The sequence below is a fragment of the Tetrao urogallus genome (genome assembly GCF_951394365.1).
Source record: "Tetrao urogallus genome assembly, chromosome: 7".
NCBI classification, from domain to species: domain Eukaryota; kingdom Metazoa; phylum Chordata; class Aves; order Galliformes; family Phasianidae; genus Tetrao; species Tetrao urogallus.
This window is the reverse complement of record NC_136820.1, coordinates 33,708,270-33,722,223: the sequence shown is the minus strand read 5'-3', so window position 1 is coordinate 33,722,223 and position 13,954 is coordinate 33,708,270.

Sequence of the window (13,954 nt, the reverse complement as noted above, 5' to 3'; positions counted from 1 at the left end):
CGGGCTGTGCGCTGCGTGAGCTCGGCAGGAAGGTTCGTGCGGCCCTTAACGCCGCGCAGCGCTCGCTGCTGGGATCCGTCGTGTCGTTTGTGAAGACAGAACCCGGATTACCATTTTCTTCCCTTGTTCCAACAGTGGTTTTGGTTTGGTTTGTTTGGATCTTTTTTTGTTGTTGTTGTTTTTCTTTTCTTTTCCTTTTTTTTCCCTGTTACGTTTGGGTGTTTTTTGTTACATTCCACAGAGTACTTCAGGCAAAGACTCAACTTAACTCAGTTACGCCGGTAGAGCTGGAACACTTTACTGTTTGAATGCTAATAATGCACCAGTACCTCAATTCAACTGCTGCAAATAAATGTCAAAAGGTTGAATAATAAATACTAGAATGAGCCATTAAATTTATGCACTAGATTTCGAACATGGCAGTCTAACTGTTAATTCAGTTCAAGTTTGTGAAGTGCCACGGCCGCACAGGAGGGCTGGCCGCACCTCGGCGCTCGGAGCGGTGCGGTGCGGTGCCCCGGGCCCACAGCGCTGCGCTCAGCCCCTGGGGAAGGCGGGGGCAGAGAGCAGCACGAAACGGGGGATCGCAGCGCGGGGAAAGGGCGTCCTTTCGCTCGTACAGCCCCTCGTTGCGATCGGAAGCCTTTTTGTTTCACTCAGAGGTCTTAAATAAGGTTACTGTTACCCACTCACGTCGTGCCGAAGCTGCGCTCTGAACGCGCCCCTGCAAACTTGCACGGCGCTCGGAGCCCTGCCCGGCCCGCGGCGATTTATGGGCAACCCCGCGCGGGCCGCAGGAAATAGCGAAGCAGTAAATGCGGCGCAGAGAGAGCGGAGCGAGGGGCCAGGAGTGGGAACAGCGCAACAAACGCGAGCCCCGCGCTGCTCGTGGCTCTGCGGCCCTGAACTCGGGCGCTGCCGCCTCGTTGTCCTCAGCCCCGAACCCCGGCGCTGTCGGTTTTTGTTTCCAGGCCGTCCTCTCTATGTAGCAGAAACGTTTCTACCGCACGTGACAATCAGAGGCGATTATCTCTATTTGCACTTAATATCGAAATAGTGGAGCGGGCGGGGGCGAGGGCCTCGCCTCGGAGAGACATGCCGGTATAATATATTGTGATGATGGAAGCGGTAAATCAAAATGATGGAAATTTGCACTGTTGAAAAGCATGCTTTAGCTTTATTTTCAATTAAAAACACTGTTTAAAAATTCCTGATTCCCTACACTTTGAATTATTGCAATTTATCCTCGCTTTCCCCTCCGTTTGGGAGATTCCCGGTTGGATTCCGAGGAAATATGCTTCAAGAGGTTCACTGTTTCCCTCCATGCCCCCAAAGCCCCTCCAAAAGAAAGGGAAAAAAAAAAAAAAGAAAAAAAGAAAAAAAAGAAAAAAAAAAAGAAAAAAGAGAAAGGAAGGCCGCCGCGCAGCAGCCGGGCCCGAGGCCGAGGGCTGCAGAAGGGCCCCGGTGCGGGGGGACAGGCGCAGCTCCGAGAGCGGCCCAAAAGTTTGCGGCCCCGGGAAGGCCGAGTGCTGAATCAGCGGGGTTTCGGCTGAAGGACTGCTGGTTTCTTTCTTTGGATTGGCGCTTTATTTATACTAGATCATTCCTAAATTAAATGTTAAGGATTCCACTCATCGATCAATCTCGGGAGGATAATTTATCGTAAATCAAAGAAAAGGAGAAGAAAAAAAAAAAAAAAAAAAAAAGGAAAACAAAGCCACAAAGTGATGTTTACCGTGTGACTCAAAGTCAACATTCTGCCGGCGATCCGCTGCCGCTCTCGGCTGTTTCATCCCTGCCTTTGTGGTGCCCCCCGCAGCCCTCGTGGCTCTATGCACGCCACCGCCCGCAGCTCCGCGCTATCTTCGCGCCCTCCTTTTCCCCCATTGTAAAGCCCCGCTCTAGGAATACCTGCACCAAATACAGTTAGAGAGAGTAAACAATCGCCCTTCGGCGGGGTTACCCTTCCCCCGCACGCTCGCATCACTTAGAGCTGCCAATTGCAAAAGGTGCTCTGCACTCTTAACCGCGCTGCTGAAATTACGATGGTCGTGAAAAATCAGCTCGCAGGGTGGCTGGGGGCTGAGTGTTTACCCGCGTGCATTTGAGGCCGAGCAGACCGTGGTCCTATTCCCAGAGAGTATGGTCAAAGCGCACCGCCCGTGGATGCCCCGGCTCTGTTCTGCCTGACACAGGTATTCCTGCGCCTAAAAAAAAAAAAAAAAAAAAAAAAAAAAAAATCAAATTGAAAAGCGGCGGAGATGTAATATGCAAACTGGAAGCCTAAAATTTTGCCGTGTCAATTAAACAACGTATCACTTTCAGAGGAGCTCTGTCCCCTGACCCTGTTTACTTCCAATTACGCTGTGCTGATGTGGCTGGGAATTGTAAATTGCAGAGGTGCCTTTTTGGGTTCCTGAAATAATCCGGGGGGGAGAGGGGGAGGGGAGAGAGACACTCACTGATCCCAAACAGGCCCTGCAGGGCCGGGGACGTATGGCGCCTGGCCAGGGTGCAGCAGGAGACACCGAGTCACACATCCCTATCACCACACGTGTGCACTTGGTGCTGCTCATGGAGCCCCGTGGTGTCACTGTGCCGGGAGTGTCACCAGGTACATAACGCACTGTGATGCAAAATACGGCATTCCTCCCAGTTCGGGTGGTCGGACGGCTGTTGGAGATGGCACTGTAACTGGTGCTGAGACAGAGCTCGCTCCCATTCCAGCCTCACTAATACAAAGTCAAACAAATACGTTGCGTTGTGCACCAATAACCTGTTTCTGCCTGAATATAACTTGAGGAAAAACGAAGGTGATCTCATGGGCCGGGCCACAGTTTTGTCATGATGTTCACGGCAGAGAAAATTTAAAACGTCTCAATGATGAAATGCCACCATTTTCCCACTCCGGGTGCACAAAACCCCACAGAACACCATAAAGGAAAAGCGACGTGGCGCAGCGCGCGTGCTCCTCCCAGGTACACAGCAGGCCCAGCTCCCTGCCCTGCTCGTGGGGGAGACGCCTGCGGCCAAGCCGAGGACAAAAGGGAGTTTGGGACCGCGCTGAGCGCTGCCGTGCACCGAGAAGGGAACACGTGCCGAGCCCCGGCGGCGGGGATGCTGCCGTACCACCGCGCGTTGCAGCGTGCACTGCCTGCAGTGGGTCTTCCCTTCACTGCTGCATGCGCTGTGATGCGAGCGGCAGTGTTGTGGTGTGAACTTGGCTGTTCTTCCCTCGGTGCTTTTTTTTCGCAAGGATCCTTTTCCCTTCACCACATTTAGTTGCTAATAAAATTACGTGTTCTGCAGAAATGAGAACGACGCTACCACGTTTTGTCTGTCGCTGTTAGCACGTGTGAGCGGTTAAGGAAGAGGTGCAGAAAAAGTGCATGTTTTCTACACGGGGAGATGCGTGGGGAAATTCTCGGTGCGGGGAGGCAGCTGCACATAACCGTGGTTTTCCCGGGTGCGATGGCGACGTGAAAGAATACGGAATGCCTCGTCGCCGGGTTCGGCTCCGAAGTACAAAGAAGGGCGACCACGGAGAGGAAGTAGCGGCCGGGGCCCACCGAGCCAGAGCCGCGCTCGCAGCCTCCGCCATTCCCCATCCAGCCACGCTGCGAGCGGGCGGCCGCGGCTCGGGGCCGCGGGCCGGGCCTTCCCCGCGCCCGGCCGCTTCACGGTACAACGCTGCGCCGCGGCCCGGCCTCTCCCCGCGCTCCTTTCACTGCCGGGCAGCCCCGCGAGCCCCGCGCCGAAGGCCCGCGATGTTTCGCACGAGGCGCTTACAATAGCGGCCGGGAGAGCTGACGGCCCCGGACAGCGCCCGGCCCTCCCCGTGCCGGGGACTCCTCTTCCGCAGCGGCCCTCGTTCGCCGCTCCGTCCTTAGCATTGCAAATACACCGCAACAGCTGTGTTTGTAAACAGCGGCACTTCGGCGGGAGCCGCTCCTCGCGGCGCTGCCTCGTCTCGCCGGCCACGGGAACGCCGAACGAGGGAGAAGGCGCGGCGTGAGGCAGGGAGGAAGCGGCCCCGGGGCCGGCCCGCGCGGTGCCGGGCTCCCGCAGGCCGCGGGCGGCGCTGGGCCGCTTCTCGGGGCGGCCCCATCGCGGGGCACGGCGCGCCTCGGGCCGCCATCTTGCCCGGCGCCACTCCGCCGGCCCCGCGCCGCTCCACGAGCCGCTCCGCGCGGCCCCCGGGGGCCGCCGCGCCGCAGAGCGCCTCCCGGCCCACGCCCCCCGCCGGCCCCGCGGCCGCCGCGGCCGTCTGCACGGAGCTGCCGCCCCCCGCTTTGTGCGCGGCTGCTAGAGGCCGCGGGTCCCGGGAACGGCTCCGGGGTCGGCCCGGGAGGGGGACCGGGAGAGGCTCCGCGCGGAGCGCAACAGGGCCGTCCGCTGCGTGCTGCAGCTCGGCTGTAAAGCGTGTGAAATTACGCACCGCTCTCTTAAAGAGCGGCTAATTTATCGTAAATAGCGCGGGCTTTGTAAATGGCTTTATTATGTTGTTTCTTGTTAATTGTTGAGAAAATCCCCATTGTTGAGTGTGAATGGCTTTATGAGCTAACCTGGGCGCTGCTGCAATCCGGGGGCAGTAAATGGCCGCTCCACTAATGCGGCCCGGAGCGGGGAGCGGGCCCGGCACCGCAGCGCGGAGGGCCGGAGGGGCCGCGCACACGTGGAGGGGCCGCTCCGCCTTTGTTAGCGGCCGCCGTGCCCCGGCCCGGCCGAGGGGCTCGGAAGGGTCGGGGCGGCCCGGCCGCGGCGCCTTCAGCGCGGCCTCGGTGGCAGCGAGCAGCCCGGGCCGCGGGGAAAAGGAGTCGCGGTCGCTGGCCCAACTCGGGCCCTGCCCTCGGGCCCCTCTCCCTGCCGCCGCCGGAGCCGCCCGGGCTGTGAGGCCCTCCCCTCCGCCGCGGCGGAACGCGCCCCGTGCGCACGTGTCCGTCCGTTATAAACCATAAATCGCGGCGAAATGTAAATTCCACTCGAGGAACTTGTATTGGGCCGTTCTCTTCCCTGAAAACTCTCTCTCTCTGATTTCGCCATTAGGAGAAATCCCCCCGGGTTAAGCACTCGTTTCGCGGATTTCTGCACAGCCCGCAGCTGCGGTTCCTCCCGGCCGGGCCGTTGGCCGAGCCCCGCGCTGCCTCCTGGGGCCGAGGTGCGGACGTGGCCGAGGCACTGCTGTGCCCCGAGCCCCGCGGCTCTGCTCCAGGCCTGCTCCGTTGCGTTTCTCTCAAAACAGGGTATTCCCATCAACCTGCACTGGTTTTCCCCGAAGAGAGTTTAGCAGGGAAACGCATCCCAGCAAACCCTCGCCTTCTGCCGTTCCACATCTCCGCATGACATTTCATCCCAGCGTTCCCCCTTCTTTGCCGGCTCGGCATGAGGGGAACGGACCGCTCGCCTTGGAAGCAGTCACTCCCATCTGTGTACGCGGGCATGAGAGTCTGAGAGAGGGCACACAGCGCGCTATAGCCGGGGGAGGGACGGCCGGGAGGTTCCCTGCGGTGACATCTGCCCGGGGAAAAGGATGGCCGTACGTGGGAGGGGGAGGGGAGAGAGGGTGGGAATGACTAGCGTGTAGTACTCCATAAAATAACGTCCGACCCGAGCTCTGTTATCTCGGAGCGTCTTTTATATTACAGGGGAAGTTTATAGGTGGTTACCCGGTGTTACACATTTCGGTAGTAAAGTGTCATTAATTGCACGATGATCTCCGCATCCTTCCCCCGTAAAGGAGCCTCTGTAAGACACATTACTCGTGCTCCGCACTTCCCCAGCCCCTCTCGCGGCCCCGGGGGTCGATAAGGTGAGGGCTCTGCGGATAACCGAGCTCCGGCCCGAGCTCCCGGCGCTGTGTGCTCCGTGACGGGAAGAGCCGAGGGGGCGAGTGGGGGCTTCTGCGGGAGCTCCTGGGAGCGAGGAGTCCAGGGGCTCCGCTGCCTGCGGCACACGGGGCTCCTCGGGGCTGCCCTAACGCGGTGCTGCCGCCCGAGGCCTCTCTGTGTCCCCCGGTGCTCCTGCGCAGCTCCATGGCTCCGGTACCTGCAGGAGAGCTCCTGGGGCTCCCGGCGGCTCCGGCCCGAGGTGACCGCGCCTCCGCGCAGCCTGCACCGACCCGGCCGCAGCTGGCGCCCTTCAGACAATGTTCAGCGCTCGCGTTTGGCTTAGCCACGCTGATCGCGTCTGATCATTGGGAAAAACGAAGCGCACCGACATCTGATCGTTTGTGTCAGAATCCAGCGCGGTGACAATCGCGCGGAGCTGGTTTTAATTTTATGCCGAAGTGTTTACACATCGACATATGCTAATTTTGTCTTCACGAAGAAAGTTAAGAGTCAATAGCGCTAAGAGCTTCGCACACACGCCGCAGCACCGAGCATCGCTGCGTTCCTCCCGGCCTCGGGATGAAAGGGCCGATCTCGGCTGTGCAGCCGTGTCCACAGGACCCCGATGGGCTCGGTGTGCGAGGAGCGGCGATGCCCCCGCTCTGCCCTCTGTTTCATCTCCAGGGGGTTCGCTCGCCACTCCTTGCAGCGTCCTGTTCCGCCTGGAGAGCAGCAAACTGCGCCTGAGTAAATATATATGTGTGTATACATACACGCAGATGTATACATGCACACACGCAGCTGATGCACACGACATTTGCTATCGACATTTGCGAACGCTGCCGGAGCATCCATTTGCCATTTCCCCCAACACTTCAGAACTGCCGTTTTCCATTGCCGAGCACTGCTCGAAGGAGATGGAGACGTCGTGTTAAGCACCGCAGCCGCCCCGACCCGCAGATGCCCGTCCCACCTCGCGCAGTCACAGCGTTTTTAAATACGCGTTTACAGAGGAAAAACAAAAGGCGTGCGAATTGGAAACCTGTGTGGGAACGGCAAATGGAGAAGGGACAGAGAGAAATATTCCACAGCAGATCATGAGTTTACGGGACGGGTCGCGTAGGATAATTAAGCAAAAAAATAAAAAATAAAAAACAAAGAGAAGAGTACGTTATACAAATCTCCCATAACTAAAAGTCAGCTCGTTCCGACCTTGTAGTCACACCCTCAGATATTTGCTGAGTTTGTTCATCAGTGCCTGTGAGATTACGGGGAACGCGTTCAGTGCATACACCTCTATTTACTGACGTTTGTTTTTTTTTTTCCACGGGATTTCAGAAGTGTCCGCAGCCCCAACGGCCGAGTGCTGAGCGGGGACCGCCGCTGTGGCACCCGGCATGAGGTGGGGATGGAGTGGGACGAGCAACAGCCGCCGCGTGCAGGGAGGGGACTCGGAGATGTGATATATTCTATCGACTCCAATACTCGGAGCGGACACGGGAGTAAGAATTCGCCCCGGGATGCGGTGACCGCGAACTCTTTGTTGGGAGCCAAAACCCGCGATTCTCTGCAGCTCCTTTTTGTTCGGGTTTGAGAGCCGGGAGAGCATCTTTGAGTTCCCGGCTCTCGGCATAACGCTGAAGCTTAACCCCAATTCCGAGGCGTTTCCTCGTCGGAAAAGAACTGAGCAACGTCCGGACGGAGCCAAGTCCGACCTCGCGCCGTAGCTGCACGCTGGCACCGGGGCACCGCGGAGCAATGCGCGCTCCCAGAGACGCCGTTACCGCGCTGCGTTCCGCGCTGCTCCGCGCATTGGGTGCCCCTCGGGGCGGCGGCGTTTGGGAAACACGAGACGGGACGGGACGGGGCGGCTCCGCGGTACCGGGGCTGCGGGACTCGGGTACTACGGGTTTCTCCAGAGAGGAAATCACGGAGCGGCCCCCGCAGCACATTTGTGGATCGGCCAACTCCAGTGGCACAGCCGGAGCCCTCCTCAGCCCCAGCCTTTCTCAGCTTTAATTATTAATTAAAAGGCGGCATGAAAATTAAAGAGAGGGCAGGAGAAGAGCGAGGGGTTTCCGTTCCCCGCGGGAACTCTCCCGGGAGAGAGGAGGGGGGAAAGGCGCGGGGCTGCCGGACTGGATCTCCCCGCAGTCCTCACGCACCTCCTTCCTCCTCCTCCTCCTCCTCCTCCTCCTCCTCCTCGGGAGTGCCCAGGGAGCCGCGCCACGATCCGCTCCGTTCCCTCCCTGAGGACGCAACTGTTGGGTGCCGCATCCCGGGGGGTGGGCCCGGGGGGCTCCCGCGTTCCCCAGTCCCTAGTGTTGGGATGCCACCGCCGGGCCCCTGATTCACCTGTCACTGCTATCACAGCCCCCGAGCACTGACAAATATTCACAATAAAAGAGTGAAAGGGTCCCTTAAGGTTCACTGGTTTGTGTGTAGAACTTTGGGAAACTGCAAATAAGCGAGAAAAATTGTCCATTCTTGTGAAGGGAAATACAAGTGCGCACGTAACCGCTCCGCGACAAAACCCGAGGAGCGGCCAAAGCCCAGCGGCACACACCGCGATCCCCGGAACAATTCCATTTCCTCTCTCCCCTCTCTCGCCCTTTCCCGGCCGGTGAAGTGGATGATGTGAGGTTTTAAGCCCGGGGAGGGCTTCCGTGACAAGGGCCGCGAGAGAAGCAAAGTGCGGAGAGGTGCTGGGACGACTGGGGAGTACCCATGGGACGGGTGGGGAGCACCCATGGGCCCGCTCGGCTCGGGGCAGGATGAATCCCGGCCCGTTGCATTTCCTTTAAGCGTGCTAAAGATTAGCTGCACGAGGGATCCAGTAATTAAGGCCTTTCTTTTCAGATAATTCCTTTTCAGTTTCATACTCCAGAGTCGGGCGCGATCGCTGCGCCTTCAAAGGGAAAAGAAAGGAGTGATTTTTCCTCTGAGCACCAAACGTTGGTGCCACACGAGCGCTTTTTTCCGAAGACGGCACTGAATTGCGGGGTGGTAGCACCGGGCGATCCGTCTCGCACCGCCTTAGGCCCCGCAGTCCGCTGTTCCCGCCCCGCTCAGAGCGGGGAAAAGCATTTTCCGATTAAATTCTGCCTTAATGGAACTTGGCAACCGGCAACAAAACCTCGCTTAAGTGAAATGAAGAGACAAAAGGCGCTTTAAACGTCGGGGCCGGGGGCTGAGCAGCCCCTGCCACTGACTTGAAATGGAGGCGGCGTTGGAGCGCGCAGCCCGCGCGGAGCCGCTACTGGGATCGCGCTAATTCCGCGCCGGGCCGAGCCGGGCCGCGTGTCTCCGGGCTGCCCCTCACCTCCGGGCCGCGCACTTCGTGGCCGAGCTCCGCAGATGCACGGCGGCTGCGCCCACCGAGTGGGACCGCTCCGCTCCGCGCGTCCAGAGGGGATTTCGCTTTGAGCCCTACGTGTGTCTCAGCCCCGGCGCGGAATTAGAAACGTAAGATCTCCGCAGACAAATGAGGTTTTGACGGATTTACGGCACGGTTAGCATTCGTGACATCCGTCGGCTCTCCCGTTGAACTGAAGTCCGGGGGCAGAGGTGTGAAGGCGCAGTGCCCGCTCTGCGCACATCCCGCGGCACAGAGAGGTCCGGACGCTGCGCGGTTGGCGCACATAATGCCGTATTCCGAGTGAGCGATCAGAGAACCGCGGCATTGTGAGGGCGAACGGGAGGAAGGCAGTGACGTGGGAGCCCACAATGGCATTTCTGAATCACTTCGTTTGATTGACGTCCGGGGGCTCCGTGACCCGAGGGAATAGGACTCATTACCGTGAATACACCAAAACATCAGCCAGGATTAGAGCCGCGGATCTTTTAAAAATCCCATTTCAGTCGAAATTATAGTGGGAAAATACCAATTCTAAGAAAAAAAACAAAACAAAACAAAACAAAAAAAGCAGAAAGAGGGGAAAGAAATGACTCCTTTTCGCTCCTTTAATTGCATAAAGCCCCCTAAATAGAGGAAAAAACAGCGTTTAAGATTTTAGACAGCGTTTAAGAGAAGAAAACTCACTTCGCGAACCGAAACTATCACCGAGAACAGAACGCTGAGCGCGGGGAAATGGTATTGGCGGGGCTGCGGCGGTCCCCGGGCTGCAGGGCGGTGAGCCTCGAGGCAGGTGCTGCTCCTGCACGGAGCGAGCCGTGTCTGAAAGCTTCGCGAAAAGGGTAAGAGGAGGGGGAAAAAAATAAAAATAAAAAGGAATAAAAACCACGAGAAAAGAGTCCAAGCAGGGCTGGGCGGCGCGGGGCCGTCCCCGGGCTCTGCCCGAAGCTGCTCTCCATCGAACGGGGCAAAGCGCGGTGCCGGTGTGCGGCAGCTCCGGGCAGAGCCCGCGCGCGGGCTGAGCTGCTGCGGAGCCAAGAGCCGGGCGCTGCCCGCCGCAAAGCCGGCAGCCGGTGGGACACGCAGCCCCGAGCGGTGCGCACGAGCGTCAACCCGACGCCGCTGCGCGTTGGATGTCGTCTTTATACGGAGACATACGAATGAATTAATTTAGCTTTAGCTAATGATCGCTTTATTCTCGTCGTTCTAGAGAAAAAAAAAAAAAAAATAGAGGCCACGTCCCATTACGATTAAGATTACGTTAATTTATTTGGGCTCTTAAGCAAAGACCATCCCGATGATGCCCCAAAGGGTTACTGGCGAGGCGGCTCAGCCCGCGCGCAGCGGAACAAAGCGGTGCCGGCGCGGCGCGGTGCCCGGAGCGCCCTCCTTCGCTCCGCCCGTAGGTGCCGCCCGGAGGGACGGAGGGAGGACGGAGGGGCCGAGCCCCGCGCGCCCCGCGCGCCCCGCGCGCCCCGCGCCATCGACACCGCCCCGCGGGGCCGCGCCGCGGTCCCGTCCAGAGCGGCGGTGCGGGACCCGGGTAGGGCACGGTGCTGCCGCCGGGACCGCGGGTCTCCGCTCCCCGACTGCCGGGGGAACAAAGGCGGTGCGGCGGGGCCGAGAGAGGCCGCGGGCGGAGGGCGGAGGGGCTCTATCTCCGGAGCCACGGCCCCCGCCCGCCGCTGGCGGAGCCAAACGCGGGCCGGCAGCGCCCCCTGCAGGGCGGCGGCGGCGCAGCACGGCCCGGCGACGGCCCCGCCCCTTAAAGGGGAAAACTCTCTTAAGGTGGAACGGATCTCCCTCCCCTCCGCTCCTCGGGTCGCCGCGCTCCGGTTCCGCCCCGCCCCAGGACACCCCGCTCGGCCCGGGAGTACCGCGTCCGCTCGCAAAGTGGCCCCGAGCGCAGCCGGAGTCTCCGCGGCTGCGGAACGAGCGCCTGGAGAGCCTCAAGGCAACCCGCGCCCGCTCCCGTCCCGGGAGCAGAATTTATGAAGTTAAATAACAAAATAAAAAAGAACGGGCGACGTCCTAGCGGCACGGAGAGGCGGCAGCGTCGGGGAACTCCGGGCACCGGGGACACTCGCGTGTCACCTCTGGCACCCGCGCAACAGCGTCCGGATAATGCTGAGAGCAGCTCCGAAAATTCGGGGCAAAATTACTGATGTGTACTGGCTTTTTTTTTTTTTTTTTTTTTTTTTTTTTTTGAGGGGGCTGCGTGCTGAACCTAATGAAGATAAATTCGCGCTCCAGCTGCCACGCACAGGCCATTAAGCACGGCGAGGGTTCCCTCTCGTGTTTTAGCTGTGATTTGTGAGCTCCCGCGGAGGAGAGGCGAGGCGGCCCCCACCGCGCCCACCGAAAAGCTCCGAAACTGTTTCAAAATCCCCCTTGGTGTTTGCAACCCCCCCCCTGCTCTTTCTCCGCCCTACGCAGCGAACTGGCACTGACAGCGGAGCGGGGCTGCGCGGGGCGCTTTGAAACGGTGGGACAGGGCAGTGCCCGGTGGGGAAAAAGAACAGCGTCCTCCGCGCATCGCCGTCTTTCCTTTTTTTTTTTTTTTCTTTCTTTCTTTCTTTCTTTCTTTCTTTCTTTCTTTCTTTCTTTCTTTCTTTTCTTTTCTTAAAAAAAAAAAAAAATTGGTATTTATTTTCTATTCTTTTTGTCCGCTTGAAGTTTGTGCGCAGCAGCCGAGGAGGCAGCCCTGGGTCTGTTCCCAGCGGACAGCGCGGCCCTGGGATCTACGGATCGGCCCCGAAATTGCGCACTTCTGTATTTCCATTTTTCTCACTTCATGGTAGGGCTGCGAGCTGCGAAAAGCAGACGAATATGCGGATAACGCAGACAATAAGACTGGAGAGGGCAAGGGGTGCTTCGGCCCGGGTTCACACACGGGAGAGTTACAAAGAGAGCGCCGTGTGCTGAGGAATCCAGCTGCGGAGGAAGGCAGTGACGCCCCGGAGCGACGAGCGGCGCCCCGCGAGCGGCAGTTCCGCACAGCGCAGCACAGCGAGCCCGAATTACCGCGACTGCGGCGGCACGGCACCTCGGGTCCCTTATCTCCCCTCTTTATCTAAAGCATTAGAATATTCCGCCGTCTTTTGTCAAAAGGGCCCTCGTCCAAAGCGTTGTGTTCCCGTTGTCGGAACGAAGCGCATTTTCCTGCACAAAGTAAACACAACGCGTGTGACACGCACACACACCGGCAGGGCCAGCAGCGGGAATTGAACTTTTAAAGAAACCGATCCGTGCCGTGATTGATGCCGTGTCGCTCTGACAACAGAGAGCGTGTAGCTAATTGCCTCTATAAACGAAGAAGATATTGCCCTCATTTTATCAAACGCATTCTTTGTTCGGGGCTAAAACAAGTGTCACAGTAAATGAACAAGACTGTAGGCATTAATAGTTTCCCGGCAGTGAAATCCAAAGAGAACCCCTCGTCCTCAACCAGTGTCTGATGGGAGCTGGAAGGAGCTGCGCCTCCATTCTTAGGGGCAGTTTCCTCTTCCAGGACCCATCCGTATGCGTTCCACCAGCTGGGACTACAGCGGAGGGTCGCTGCCACCTGGAGATGGGCTCCTCGTGGAGCTCCCTGGGACCCCTCCAGCCCTGGAAGGTCTTCTGACCCTTCTGATCCCTCTGGACAGGACTTTGGCACTCGGGACACTGTCAGGCTGGATTACAGGACACAGCCACCCCCCCATCTACCACCAGGCATCGTGGAGAAGGGACTGCAATGGGTTTCCTTTGGGTTTCACTGAAGAAAATAATTATTCTGGCTTTTTTTTTTTCTTTTTTTCTTTTTCTTTTTTTCTTTTTTTCCTCCTTTCCAGAAAGACATCCGTTTTATCAGAATTTTTTTCTTCTTTATGGGTGTAATTTTCTTTTTGAAGGCCAACAATGAGTCAGTGAGTGTTAAGAAGAAGAAGGGAAAGCTTTCCAGAAATATATATTCAAAAAGGTAACTGCAAATTGTGTGCATCTGACAAAACAAAGCTTTGTCTTCAGCCAGTACTAAAAATGTGACTTCTGTGCTCCATCTCCCAGCTACCGAGATACCCTCTTCCTCCCATCCTTCCCCTCATCTCTGTATCCAGGCAGGGTTACGATGCCTTGTCACACTCAGGCTTTTTTCAAAGGGACCCTGACATTTTGAAGAGCATGGAGAAGAGCCCCTGACCTCCACCCCATACGTTTGAAACCCTGGACTGCCACGCAAGGCTCTCTGGAAGCATGTCCTTTCTTAAGGGACTGGATTACAAACTGAAATACCCCACGAGCTGTACGAGTGAGGCGTGGAGGGTCTTTTAAAAATGATAAGGAAAGGCACAGCCTGAACAAATAACGGCAGGATGAGGCTGGACAGATTCACATGTAAAGGAAAGCACTCATTTGTTAGATTCTGCCCAGGGAAGTGGCAAATTCAGTTATTGATTTTTTCTAATTTCCTGGAAAACCTGTTTTTGTCAGACACAAATTATTGGACACAACTGAAGGTAAACTAGGACAGGATCTAATAACGCTGGTGCTAAACAAAACCATCAGCTCCACGTGGACGTGATGCTTTTGTAGATTCACAGAATTAAAGCTGAGGGTCACAGTCCTTCTGCTCAGCCCCAGTCCATGGGATCCCGAGGTGTGGGTGCCTGCCCTCAGGGCTGCTGGCTGCCAGCTTTCTTCTTCCTTCAGTTAATCCAGAGCTGTTAGATGAGCTGCCTCCTGAGTAACGTAGGGTTGCACAATTATTTATGCTGAGATTTCTTAGCCTCTC